Source organism: Balaenoptera ricei, chromosome X, assembly GCF_028023285.1.
Source record: "Balaenoptera ricei isolate mBalRic1 chromosome X, mBalRic1.hap2, whole genome shotgun sequence".
In the NCBI taxonomy this organism is placed as follows: domain Eukaryota; kingdom Metazoa; phylum Chordata; class Mammalia; order Artiodactyla; family Balaenopteridae; genus Balaenoptera; species Balaenoptera ricei.
This window is the reverse complement of record NC_082660.1, coordinates 124305930-124321042: the sequence shown is the minus strand read 5'-3', so window position 1 is coordinate 124321042 and position 15113 is coordinate 124305930. Positions and strand designations below refer to the sequence as shown.

The window sequence follows — 15113 nt, the reverse complement described above, 5'->3', positions numbered from 1 at the left end:
AGACAGGTTTTGCGATTATCCAAGTTGTCTCCATAAAGGAAACTCTGGGAGGCAGCCACTCTGGGGTTTAGGTCTCTGAATAGTATCCCAGAGGCTAGAGGGGTACTGAGTTGTTGGTTTACTATGCATGTAGGTATTGTCATATATAACAGCAAGAGCTGAGATTTGTGGTGTCAGACACTACTGTGAACTTTACACTGAAGATCTTATTTAACCATCACAATAACTCTGTGAAAGAGGTGCTATTTTTACCCCCATTTTACAGATGAGGAAACTGAGCTTCAGAGAGCAAGTAGTTTGCTCTAGATCAACAACTAGCAAGTGAGAGAACGGGATGGGGTCCAGGCATTTTGATCACCGAATCCCTCCTCTTTACATTCTACTGCCTCCTCTATTTGATTTGTGTGATTTTGTGTCATCCTGAATTGTCATTGATATCTTGTCTGCCTTCTGTTACTAAACTACAATCTCCCTGAGGGCAGAGATCTGGTCTCATTCACCCCTATGTCCACACTCCCAGCAGGAACCCTAAGCAGCCCTCTAGGCCCACCCCTTCATTCTCTTAGTCACCCCATTGGCTGGCTTGATTCTAGGAAGTAATACCAATATGGTGATGTGCGTGACCTCATATTACTGGCTCCACTTCGGAATTCTCAAGGAAGCAGAGTATCTTAGTTCAAAGGATAGAGAAAAAACAGATAACTGGACTATAGTTAAACTTTTCCTTTTTTCCATATAACAAAAAGAGTAAAAATATGTAAGTAATTCCAAGTTCTTTTATCTTTTAACTTTGGACAAAATTCCAAAGTTCTTTTATCTTTTTATTTTTGTATTTTTAGCGGAATGTCACCTTCATTCGCACATGGCTTATTCCAGTGAGTAAAAGTTAACTGGACAACTGATAGGCTTAAAAAGTAACATTAGCCACTGGGGAAGTAAAACTGTACCCAAGAGTAATTATTTTTCACTGTTAGAAGTTTTCAGGACAGTAAATATTCAAAAATATTTTGCAGCACCCATAAAATTCAATGGATCACCAGCCAGACCAAATGAAAACACTGGAGGTCATCAGGATAGTGGATATCCATCAAATACTCAGGTAAATGAATACAATATTCACATTCAGTGAGAGTATAGTTATTTCAAAAGAAAATATAGACTAGGTCTTCTTTCACATACTGTATGATTCTGTCTTTGCCTGTGTATTGGTTATCGGCACTGTCCATAACATACAATAAATTAGATGAGCATTTGCTCATAAATTAAATACTATCATCTTCCATGTCTTTAAAATGAACATTCTCTTTAGGGATTGCTGCTTTCTTTGCTTTCACTTTTTTTGCTTGGCACACACAAAATCCTCCTTCCTAAATAGACCATATGAACATGGCTGTATGACTTTAATTGTAATTTGATGCACGTGTTTTGGTGGTAAAGACTATTAGTCCAGACACATATAATTTGCGCAAGTGTACAGCTTTCTTTAAAGTTACTTGTCTTTTACTGTGCTTTGGTTTTTATTGTTCAAATGCTAGTGGGAATTCTGTTTATCTCAAAAGGCAGGAATCAACACCTGAAAATCTATAGTCAGAAAGTGAATAGTTGTTGGAGACATGCGGTATGCAAAAATGATTCAATTTCTTACAAAGTGAATAATATTTATATAATATAATAATTTATAACATAGTATATATTTATATAAATATTATATATAAATATATAATATATAATGTAGTTTAATTTGTCTTAGTCCCTCCCTGGCACTGACTTTCTTATCTTCTGATGAGGTTTCCTAACCTGTACTACAACAAGGCAGACCAGAAACCAAATGGAATCTATTCTTTTTTTTTTTAATTAAAGCATAGTTGATTTACAATAGTGTATGAGCTTCAAGTGTACAGTATAGTGATTCAGTTTTTTGAAGATTATATTCCATTATAGGTTATTACAAGATTAAAAATATGGAATGCTTCACAAATTTGCGTATCATCCTTGGGCAGGGGCCATGCTAATTTCTGTATCGAAATGGAATCTATTCTTCATGTTCCATATTAACGAGAGCAAACATTCGATGTGAACAGTTCCTCATAATTTTGTAAATACAGTAAATTATTCTGCTGGACGTGGAGTATACGACATTAATTTTATTAACATTTAGCATTTTAGCTATAGAAAAACCACATTTTAGGCTCCTTGTATAATTCCAAGTTATTTTCTTATCTCCCTAAACCTATCTCTACTCAGTCGCCTCCCTCTGATCTCCTTCTACAGCCTTATAACTGGGAGCCCTACCTCCAGGCCTTCCATACAATTCTTGGGACATCACAGGAACTTGAGGGCCCATAGCCATTTCCAGGAACATTGTGCTGCGTGATTGCAGAGGGCACCAATGTGGCCACCACTAGCTTACACAGCCCTTTTATTCAAATTAGACAAAGGCGCCCCCCTCAGGACAGATGGATTGGGAAATGATGCCCCTCTGGGTTAACAAATGGGTGAAGCAACCCCTCCTGTTGGACATATTAGAAACGTGAACCCTCTCCGGGCTTGCATAGCCCTGTGGGCTCATGGCACAGTGAACGGAACTGAGGCTGATTTTCAGGTCTTCCTGCCCAATCTCACCCACCAGGACCCTTTGTGCAGCACATAGATTATTCAGTCATACACAGCAGTCCCGTGAGTAACACTTCTGGGAGTTTTTCCTTCTGTCTTGGCTTTCTCTCCTGGAACCTATTAGACCACTTAATTCAGAGTTGTATGAGCTGGAAGGCCACCGTTGCGTCTTGCAGAGCTCTTGCCTACTGGAAGGTGTCCTCTTTCTTTCCCTTTTGCATATTTGCTAAATGCCTGCTATGAGCAATCCACTGCTCCTCACCCATCCTCATCCAGCACAAACACATGGGCTTATTCATCTTCCTAAAGCTCACGCATGAGTGTTTCATCACTTGTCTGTCCCAAGACTTTTTTTTTTTTAAACATCTTTATTGAAGTATAATTGCCTTACAATGGTGTGTTAGCTTCTGCTTTATAACAAAGTGAATCAGTTATACATATACAATATGTTCCCATTTCTCTTCCCTCTTGCATCTCCCTCCCTCCCACACTCCCCATCCCACCCCTCTAGGTGGTCACAAAGCACCGAGCTGATCTCCCTGTGCTATGCGGCTGCTTCCCACTAGCTATCTATTTTACATTTGGTAGTGTATATATGTCCATGACACTCTCTTACACTGTCACATCTCACCCCACCCCCTCCCCATATCCTCAAGTCCATTCTCTAGTAGGTCTGTGTCTTTATTCCCGACTTGCCACTAGGTTCTTCATGGCTTTTGTCCCAAGACTTTTGTCTTCCCCAAGCACCAAGCACAGAACTTGAGCCCTGGCCAGGACATCAGAAGTCCTGGCTTATGGTCCTTATTCTAAGACTCACTTATTTCTTGTGAGCTTGGACAAAACCTAAGACCTCTTCTAAGACCTTTTCTACTCCTAAGCTGGGTCTCAGTGTAGGTTTAGCCATAGAGACAGAAAGTAGAATTGTTTACCTGTTAAGATTGAGAGGTAGTTCCCTGGAAAAATGCAATTTTCTCCTGTCAGCTTTTAATCATATGAAAAGATGCTTACTTCATGCATGATAAGAGATATACAAATTAAAAGTACACCAAAATATGGGTTTTCAACTACCATATTGAAAGAGGTCAAGATGTTTGATAGCATACTGTGTTGGCAAAGGAGCAAGTGAACAGAAAAGTTCATATATCATTTGTAGATGTATAAATAGTTTTAACTTTTATAGAGGTAAATTGTCAACATCTATCAAAAGAAAAGAATGCACATACAATTTTCGACCCAGCAATTCAAATTCTAGGACTTGATTCCTAAAAAATATACTATTCCATTTCCCTAGTCCATTTACTCTCCCATTCTCCTAGAAGACTATCTCATATATTTTCCTGTCCCCTCAAATCCCTGACATTTTCCCACAGCCTCACACCCCGGTGATGAGGTTCTTCTTTCACTGAGAAAATACAAATGGTCCAAAGAGAACTTCCACCAGCTCCCGCCACTACTCCTCCCTTATACCTGCACCCGTACTCATATTCTCTGCCTTCCCACCTGTTGCTACAGATGATCTATTCACGTTAAGGCCAACCCGTCCACCCGTGCACAAAATTCTACCCAACGCCAACTCAAGGACATCCCTTCTGTCATTCTTCTTTCCGGCTGGCTCATTCCCATTAGCATACAAGCATGTGTCATTTCAGGCATCATCTCCTTCCCTCAGCGCCCTCCCACTGCTGCCCCATTTACAGTAAATTTCCTAGCCCTTAACAGTAAAGCTCCTCAAAAGAGCTGCTCAAACTTGCTGTCTCCAGTTCTTTTCCTCCCCTTGTCTCTCAAACTCATTCCAATCAGGTTGGCATCCTCACCACTCCATCAAAACTTCTCTTGCTAACGTCTCTGATTACCTTCATATTACCATTTCGTGGTCAATTCTCAGGCCCTATCTTACCTAAACCACTTCTCTTTTTTTTACTAACATTTTATTATGAAAATTTTCACATGTACAGAAAAATTGAAAGAATTGTACATTGAACACACCAATCATCTAGATACTAAAATTAAACATTTTACTGTCCTTGCTTTTCACAGCCCGTGACATTTTCATCAGGCCACTCTCCCTTTCTATTGGTGCCATGAACCTCAGGGCATTTTTCAGCTCTAGTTGGCTGAGCCACCCCATCCTGTACCAGTGAAGGGACAGAAAGTGAGGGAAGGTAAAGTGTGGGGCTAGGGACAGTAAACTCAGGTCGTCAGATTTAAGGAATGAATGAGTAATATGCTGATATCACTTGTTGCTCTTTTATTCAATTTATACTAGCAATAATCTGTTTTTTTTTAATTCCAGGTATAATGAAAAATGAGTGTTATCCAAGAGATGAAAATCCAGAGAGATGATGATATAACATATGCTATACCTAAAAGATACATCAAATGGAATATAGGGAATATGGATTTATAAAGCTCAATCACAAATAGCCTTGTAATCAATTCCCTTTTATACAGTACCACACAAATTAAGACAATAAATGCATCATTTAATCAGAAAAGTATGGCCACTCTTCTTTCAACCAAATAGATTACAAGTATCATACCGAGTCAGGAATTCAGATTCTCTACAATGCGGGAGAGAGGTGCTTTGACTAAGCACAGGAGGCAGATGAAATAAGGGAGCCAGGCACTCAGTAGGTATTTAATTTGTATTTGTTTACACAGACTGTGCAATCTAGTCTTAGTTCTGTTTTATTTGCTTAAAATAGCATTTCTGATTTCTTTAGGGATATCTGATTTTCTTTTCTATTCCCCTATGGGAATAACAATATGATTGACAAATATGTCACTGATACAGAAAGTTAAAACAAAATTATCATGAGAATTTCTTTCCTTTCCTTTTCATTTTAAGCAGTGATTCCACATGTTTTTTGCAATATATAAGTTTATACCAAACAGCACACACTACTCATTAGATAAGCAATTGCATATTAACTAAGGTGTTATGTAGTGTCAACTAATGATGATGGTGATAAGAATCATTATATTATTATAGTAGTATAAATATTTCAGATTGATGTTTTCCAAAATGCGGGGACGGCCTCCTGAGTTGCTTCATGATACCAATTGTTTAAAAATGAATCAGAACATAGTACAACTTACTAGAATAGAAACATCAGACTGTGTCACATGTTTTAAATGTTTTATGACACTTTTCTATTACACAGACACACAACACACACACACACACACACTGGGTTGTAATGTAAAATATATTTCCTATCATGGGTCATCAAAAAAGTTTTGAAAGCCACTGTCCCAGATGCTGGTCATCTTCCCAACAACTTACCCAAAATGTGCTGTCATGAAATGAACAGACTATTCCAGTTGAAGTCTTAACAGTGTAGATCAGAAAAGGATGACCACCTTCTTCTTTTCTCTAGATACTTATTCTTCTCAGCCCAGCCTGTGATAATATTAGAAGTTTTTTTGAATGTAGATCACACTGTTTGTACATATCAAGCTTGTGGTCAGGCTCAAGCTCTTTCAAGTGGTATTATTATCAAGTTGAAATTAGTATTAGACAAAGTGATGTATCATCATATTACTAGCAGGAAAAGGTGGAACTCGGAACAGAACCCACATATTCTGATTCCTACTCCACTATTCAAATACATCACATCATAAAGAATTTGAAGAAGAACAAACTTTTTCATTCCACTACAATTAAGTAGAAAAAAAGGACGATATTGACATGTAAGTGTAGTTATTTTTTCATGTAGCCATTTTAGGACCAATTTGAAATAAGCAAACGTAGGCAAAATGAGGTGGAAAACAAAATTTTTAAAACTTGTTACTGAGAGAAAAAGTAACTGGAATGCTTATTTTTGGGTTATCTAGTTTGGTTATTTAGATATCTGGATTATCTCAATCTGCACTGATTTGATTTATTCAGAAGGGCACACAAATATCAAAACATATATAAAGTGTTTTAAAGTAATTCTTTAAAATTAAATTGAAAGAATATCCCCTTGATCATTCAGTGTTCAATTAAGGAGCTGAGTTACAGTGTTCTCTCATAGTTTCCATATGTGGCTTACCCGATTTCTTGAGTATCTTTAACAATGTTTAATACAGTCCAAATTCTTCCCATCAACCAGCATGCTTCTGGAGTGCCTTCTCTCCTCCCACTCCTGGCCCTTGGAACAAATAGGCTAAGTCAAAAATTAGTTTTTAGTACATAAACAGAACTAAGAAGGTCAGTATGTTAGGACAAAATAAAAATTTCCATTATCCATTTCCACATCAAAGAGAAACAGCTGTGAGATGATCCACACTTTGGGATTATCAGAGCCACTCCTCTCTTACTTATCAGCACATAAATTTGAGAACTGACTATAATGGTTTAAAGGTTCATTTCTACCCTCCTTTCCTACTAACCCACACCCACAAGTGACTTAGAGACTCATGCAGATGGTTATACATCTTTTCGGTAAAATGGTCACATGATTAACACATGATGGTTCCCAGTTAAAATTTATTCCTAAATTCATACATATTAATATGTCTAGTTGTCATGAGCAGCTTGAGGAAAGACTTCAACTTACGTGGCTCTATCAAAATGTTAAAAAAACATTATCAGTAGTGGAGGAAGATAGCTGGGAGGACAAAGATATATCCACAGAAACTGAGAAGGTACTAAAAAAGTTCTTTCTTTCAAGTAGTAAAATCTACCCATTCAATTTGTCAGATTCGAGTTTACATGAAAGCTAAGCTAGCAATGATAATTTGATTTTCAACAGCAATGCTAAATGGGATCTGATGCAGTTAAAAATAATAAAGATTAATATCCAGTGTCACACCTCCAGAAATGGAGCAGTTTTCATCAAATTATGCTGGGGAACAAACAGCTTATTTATTTGCTTGCTTCATTTTGCAGAGAAATTCCAAGTATCTAAGACAGAGTTCTGTGAGCAAACTGTTTTCTTAGACAAAACATTTCCCATAAACATGCACATTGATGTGGTGTTATTCCTGATGTTACAACACAGACAGATAGTTCTTCCACTCATGCCAACTGCCTCCATCTAATAAAGAAACGTGATCCAAGCCCACTTATGTGCAACCTTGTGCAAACAACATCAGGGGATGATAGGGAAAACATTCACCCCAGTAAAAGACTCCTATCTTAGAGGCAAGCCTGTAATAAAAGTATTCTGCATATAATAGCAATAAGAATGCAACATATATGATCATATAAACCTGATTTTGTAAGAGTTCTAAGATTTCTGGTTACCTGTTTAAGAAAATCTGAAGTCAAAACATTAGGTAGTGAAGGACACTGTTAAGACACATTAACCGAGGCGTGCACAGGTTACCTCTGACGATTCAAGTCATACACAGAAAGGCCCAAGAAACAAAGAAAAAATGGATATTTACTGAAGTAGATGGGCCCTGTCACACCCTATAGAAAAAATATTTTAAATATTATTTCTAGCATTGGGTAAATTTTTTCTACATTCTTCATAAATTTTGAGGACGGTGGGAAAACAATTTTAAAATTCAAACTTCAACATCCTTTTTCGACAATCAGCATATATTAGTCCCTTGAAATTCCACTGTTCACACCTTTATCTTTTCACATTTTTTTCTGACCCAGTTTGTTTCCACTTTTACTACTCAAGAATTAGTAACACTTTATTTAAATATTAATTATAAAATACAAAAGAAGACTAGTAATTCTGAAAAAGATTTATATATGTATATGTATAACTGAATCACTTTGCTGTATACCTGAAACTAACAACATTGTAAATCACCTATGCTTCAATAAAAATATTTTAAAGAAAGAAAGAAGATGTGTTGAAAATAAGAGATTAAGTAAAAATGAAAAGTTGGAGAAGCTATTTTTAAAAGGAAAATAAAGAATAAGTGCGGTAGCCATGAAATCTCTTCTCTTTACTGTGCCTCTCAGAACTCTGACTACCGGGAGTACATTTCACTGACGGTCCCAGATGCTGTGCTCTGAAATCTACCACTGAATCTGCACTGAAGCCAAGCTTTCCATAAGCTACTCCTAGACAGTGACTGAACAAGGCAGGGATTAGAATGCAGGCCCATTCCTGGGAGATGCAGGACTCCTCTGACAGCCAACTTAAGTTCAAGGACCACCCCACTCCCCCAACCATTGGCCTTGCCAGACTTCCTTAAAACTACATTGAGTCTAAAGTTTCTTTCAATCATTCTTCCTTCCTTCTCCATCACCTTGGCAAGGGTCAACCTGCATCATGATCTTTCAGCTCTCCCAGCCTCCTCTGGCAACCTTCACATTTTCCCTTACAGGCATTCTCCTTAATAACCCTCTGCATGTCTAATCCCGGCTTGGCACCTGCTTCTTTGGGACCTGAACTTGCACAAATGATATCAAGAGTGGTCTGAGAAGACAGGCAATAAGATGGGGATTTAGGACTGGCTCACTCACTATCCAGTAGAGGAAGAGGACACCATCCTGGTTGGTAGATGGAACATGGATGGTCTCTGGCACATAGTGGTGGTGCAATTGCTAAAGAGTCCCCAGTGCTGACCTGGGAAATGTCCTAGAGGAGGGGAATGCTATTGCAGGTGTAAAGATTCAGGCTGACCATTATACCTAATAATCCAGTCACAGCTCCTAGGAAGCCATGCTTAAAAATGAAAGCAAGAATGAAGACAACTGGGCAGAGACACTGTAGAGAAGACAGACCCCCCCCCCCAAAAAAAATAGTTCAGGCAAGTTACTAAACAAACAAAAAAAGACACAAAGCAGTAACAACTTCCAAGAGGGGAGATGAGAATCCGTATTGCCTACAATATATTATCTAAAATGCCCAGTTTTCAACAAAATCTTACAGAACACAAAAAAGAAACAAGGAAGGACGCCCCATAAACAGGAACAAAAGTGGTCAATAGAACATATTTATATGGGTCAAGAAGATGGACAAAACCTGAAGACAGCTATTATAAATATTTTTACAGAGAATTAAAGGAAACACTGTTTAAAGAATTAATGAAAATATCATGATAATTAGCCATCAGACAAAAAATAAAGTTAGAAATGTTTAAAAGAAGTTGCAAAGTACAAAAATTTGTTTATTGAAGTATAGTTGCTGTACAATATTATATAAGTTACAGGTGTAGAATATAGTAATTCACAATTTTTAAAAGTTATGCTCCATTTATAGTTATTATAAAATATTGGCTATATTCGCCGTGCTGTGCAATATATCCTTGTAGCTTATTTTATACCTCAAAGTACAATAATTGAAATAAAAAAAAACAAGTAGCAAAACAGCAAAGATAAATCCAGTCATGTCAATAATTATATCAAATGCAGGATTAAACATAAATCAGAAGGCAGATTCTCAGGCTGAATTTTAAAATACAATTCAATTACATTTTTTCTACAAGAGACACACTTTAGATATGAAGACACAAATAGGTTGAAAGTAAAAGAATACAGAAAAAGATATACCATGTACACAGCAACAAAAAGAGAACTGCAGTGGCTATACTAATATCACACAAAAGTAACTTTAAGAAAAAATTACTAAAGAGGAACATTATATAATAGTTTATAAATAATAATTTTATAATAAAATGTTAGCCCATCAGGAAGCTATAATAATGAAAAGAAATACATACCTAACAACTCTAAATACATGAAACAAGAACTGTCAGAACTGAAGGATGAAATAGACAATTCAACAGTAATAGAGACTTCAATATCCTCCTCTCAATAACTGATAGACAGAAAATCAGCAAAGATATAGAAGACTAGAATAATATCATCAACAACTTAGACCTGACATCCAGAGAACACCCCACCCAACATCAGCAGAATACAGTATACATTTTCAAGTGCACATGGTACATTCTTCAGGATAGATCATACACTAGGCCATGAAGCAAATCTCAATAAATTTCAAAGAACTGAAATTATACAAAGTATGTTCACCAAATGGAATTAAATTAGAAACCCAGAACAGAAGAATATTTGGGAAATCCACAACTATTTGGAAATTACATAGAACACTTACAAAGAACCCATGGGTCAAATGTCAAATAATAAATCACAAGGGAACATGGGATATATTTTATTTATTTATTTAATTTTTTACTGAAGTATAGTTGATTTACAATGTTGTGTTAGTTTCTGGCATACAGCAAAGTGATTCAGTTATACACACACACACACACACACACACACACACACACACACATACATATTCTTTTCCAGGTTCTTTTCCATTATAGTTTATTACAAGATATTGAATATAGTTCCCTGTGCTATGGTAGGTCCTTGTTGTTTATCTAGTTTATATATTGTAGTTTGTATCTGCTAATTGCACACTCCTAATTTATCCCTCTCCCCTGTTTGCCCTTTGGTAAGCATAAGTTTGTTTTCTACGTGAGTCTATTTCTGTTTTGTATAGAATTTGATTTGTATCATACTTTAGATTCTACATATAAATGATATCATATTGTATTTGTCTTTCTCTGTCTGACTTACTTCACTTAGTATGATAATCTCTAGATCCATCCATGTTGCTGCAAATGGCATTATTTCATTCTTTTTTATGGCTGAGTAGTATTCTACTTTATATATGACCACATCTTCTTTATCCATTCATCTGTCAATGGACGCCTAGATTGCTTTCATGTCTTGGCTATTGTAAATAGTGCTGCTCTGAACATTGGGGTGTATGTATCTTTTCGAATTAGAGTTTTCTTTGGACATATGTCCAGGAGTGGGATTGCTGGATCATATGGCAACTCTGTTTTTAGTTTTTTAAGGAACCTCCATACTGTTTTACATAGTGGTTGCACCAATTTACATTCTCACAAACAGTGTAGGAGGGTTCCCTTTTCTCCACACCCTCTCCAGCATTTATTATTTGTGGATTTTTTGATGATGGCCATTCTGACTGGTGTGAGGTGAAACTTCATTTTAGTTTTGGTTTGCGTTTCTCTGATAATTAGTGATATTGAGCATCTTTTCATGTGCCTGTTGGCCATCTGTATGTCTTTTTTGGAGAAATGTCTATTTAGGTCTTCTGCCCATTTTTTGATTGGGTTGTTTGGGTTTTTTGTTACTGAGTTGTATGAACTGTTTGTATATTTTGGAAATTAAGCCCTTGTCAGTCACATCATTTGCAAATATTTTCTCCCAGGCCATAGGCTGTCTTTTCATTTTGTTTATGGTTTCCTTTGCTGTACAGAAGCTTATAAGTTTGATTAGCTCCCATCTGTTTATTTTGCTTTTACTTCTATTGCCTTGGGAGACTGACCTAAGAAAACATTTCTACAATTTATGCCAGAGAATGTTTTGCCTATGTCTTCTTCTTGGAGTTTTATAGTGTACTGTCTTATATTTAAGTCTTTAAGCCATTTTGAGTTTATTTTTGTGTATGGTGTGAGAGAGTGTTCTAACTTCGTTGATTTAAATGCATCTGTCCAGCTTTCCCAACACCACTTGCCAAAGAGACTGTCTTTTCTCCATTGTATATTCTTGCCTCCTTTGTCAAAGATTAATTGACTGTAAGTATGTGGGTTTATTTCTGGGCTCTGTATTCTGTTCCATTGATCTATATGTCTGTTTTTGTGCCAATACCATGCTGTTTTGATTACTGTACCTTTGTAATATTGTCTGAAGTCTGGGAGGGTTATACCTCCAGCTTTGTTCGTTTTCCTCAGGATTGCTTTGGCAATTCTGGGTCTTTTGTGGTTCCATATAAATTTTAGGATTATTTGTTCTAGTTCTGTGAAAAAATGTCATAGGTAATTTGAGAGGGATCCCATTAAATCTGTAGATTTCTTTGTGTAGTATGGCTATTTTAACAATATTAATTCTTCTAATCCAAGACCATGGGATATCTTTCCACTTCTTTAAATAATCTTCAATTTCCTTTATCAATGTTTTATAGTTCCAGCGCAGAAGTCTTTCATCTCTTTGGTCAGGTTTATTCCTAAGTATTTTATTTTATTTTTGGGGGGATGCAATTTTAAAAGGGATTGTTTTTTTTACTTTCCCTTTCTGATATTTCATTGTTGCTGTAAAGAAATGCAACAGATTACTGTATGTTAATCTTGTATCCTACTACCTTGCTGAACAGCTTTAGGAACACCCAGAAATCAGCCCTATTTCTCCGTCACACTCGCAGAAAACACCACCACCACCACCCCGACACATACATACATAAATGATTTAAATTCCTCAGAGATGACATCAAAATTATGTAGCAATATCTGTCAGGAATTTAAAATTATGACAATTTTATTTGAGTTCTTTTCTTCTATAACTGTAAAAAATCAGCAAGTAGGACATAATATAGTAAAAAGAGCAATAGGCAAGAGGTCAGAAAAAATGATCCCAGCTCTGTTACTAAGAAGCTGTGTGAGCTTGAGTAGAGTCCATTTGCTCTCTGGGACTCACTTTCCTCATGTGTAAAACAGGAAGGTTGGATTAGATTATCTCTAAGACCCCTCTTTAGCTCTAAATATGATTTTGTGAACAATCCATATGCTTTCAGTTCAACCAATGGAATTCCAACATCATACATACCCTTAAATGGCCACAAGGTGTCAGAATGTGTTCATCTAACATTTAAATTGTCCTCAACAATTCTGCTTATTTGCATTAGACTAGAAGACCAATTTTCATATATCTCACACATTTTAAGAACCTTCATAATAGCCCTATCAAGGAGGTAAGGCAAGTATTATTAGTAAAACTTATCCTGGACATAACAGACAGTCACCCATATAGTTTTTACCACCCAATAATTAACCCTTATACCTTCTCCCAGACACTACATGCTTATTTTCTTCACTAAGCTTTCAATTGTGCTATTTTTGTTCCCCAAATCCAAATTTTATCCCTCCTTCAAAAACTAGCTCTATGTATCCACAAAAGCAATAATAATAATGCCTAGAAATAAACCTAACACAAAATGCTTAAGACCTACGTTAATGCAACTATAATACTTTACTGAAGCATATGAAAGATGATGAGGATAAATGAAGACACCTACCATGGTCTGGAAAAGTCAGTTCTCCACAAATTAATTTTAGCCAGTTTTTTGTTTTTTTGGGTTTTTTTTGGGGGGGGGGGCTGTGTTGGGTTTTCGTTGCTGCGCATGGGCTTTCTCTAGTTGTGGCAAGCGGGGGTTACTCTTCGTTGCAGTGCACAGGCTTCTCATTGTGGTGGCTTCTCTTGTTGCAGAGCACGGGCTCTAGGCGCACGGGCTTCAGTAGATGCAGCACGCGGCCTTCAGTAGTTGCAGCACGCGGGCTTCAGTAGTTGCAGAGTGCAGGCTCAGTAGTTGTGGCCTGTGAGCTCTAGAGCACAGGCTCAGTAGTTGTGGCGCACGGGCTTAGTAGCTCCGCAGCATGTGGGAATCTTCCCAGACCAGGGATCAAACCCGTGTCCCCTGCATTGGCAGGTAGATTCTTAACCACTGCACCACCAGGGAAGTCCCTCCACAAATTAATTATAATCCAATATATTTTTTCCAATTAAACTTGAAAATCTCAGTCTAATTATTCGTCCAGAAGAGAAAAATGGGCAAGAATGGTCTGGATTTTTTTAATCTCTAGAAAATATTAAGGAAAAATTAAAAAGTTACACATGCCTTACAAAATGTCAAAAGATTTTAAACTACAATCATTGACACAATGAAACAGCACAGGACTAGGAAGACAGAGCAATGGACCAGAAAATAGAGTCCAAAAGCAGATCCTGTATATATAGGAATTCAGTATATGATAAAGGTTGAATTTGAAATAAGTGATAAGAGAGAGGTCTAGTGGTTAGGATTCCCCAGGCTTTCACAGCCGTAGCCCGGGTTCAATCCCTGGTCGAGGAACAGAGATCCCTCAAGCCACGTGTCGCAGCCAAAAATAAAATAAAATAAGTGATAAGAAGATTGAGTAAATAGTAACTTCATTTGGAAAAATAAAATTAACTGAAGTTCTCACTGGGTGCTACAGTGAATTCTAAATGAAGTAAAGACCTTTTTTGAAAAATTATGTAATAATAGAAAAGAACAAATACCTTCCTTCCACATGCTTCATTAAGCTTTTCTGGAAGAAGAGGCCCTCACAGGGCCACTGTGAATGTTTAAAAGGCTGAGGAGGGCTTCCCTGGTGGCGCAGTGGTTGGGGGTCTGCCTGCCAGTGCAGGGGACACGGGTTCGAGCCCTGGTCTGGGAGGATCCCACGTGCCGCGGAGCAACTAGGCCTGTGAGCCACAACTACTGAGCCTGCGCGTCTGGAGCCTGTGCTCCGCAACAAGAGAGGCTGCGATAGTGAGAGGCCCGCGCGCCGCGATGAAGAGTGGCCCCCGCTTGCCGCAACTGGAGAAAGCCCTCGCACAGAAACGAAGACCCAACACAACCATAAATAAATAAATAAACAAATACTTAAAAAAAAAAAAAAAGGCTGAGGAATGGCATATTGATAAGTACTGAATATGTGTTTGCAGTGTAACAGAATCACAATAAATATTTAGCAATAAACAATTTTTT

At 37.2% G+C, this 15113-nt stretch overlaps 1 non-coding gene across 1 annotated transcript; it reads right to left on the bottom strand.

Annotated features, from left to right (window-relative positions):
* Positions 1-1955: 1955 nt before the first annotated feature.
* Positions 1956-2058, bottom strand: LOC132358033 (U6 spliceosomal RNA). The gene has a single exon (XR_009500395.1). It is a non-coding gene; the product is annotated as a U6 spliceosomal RNA (small nuclear RNA).
* Between the last annotated feature and the right edge of the window lie 13055 nt (positions 2059-15113).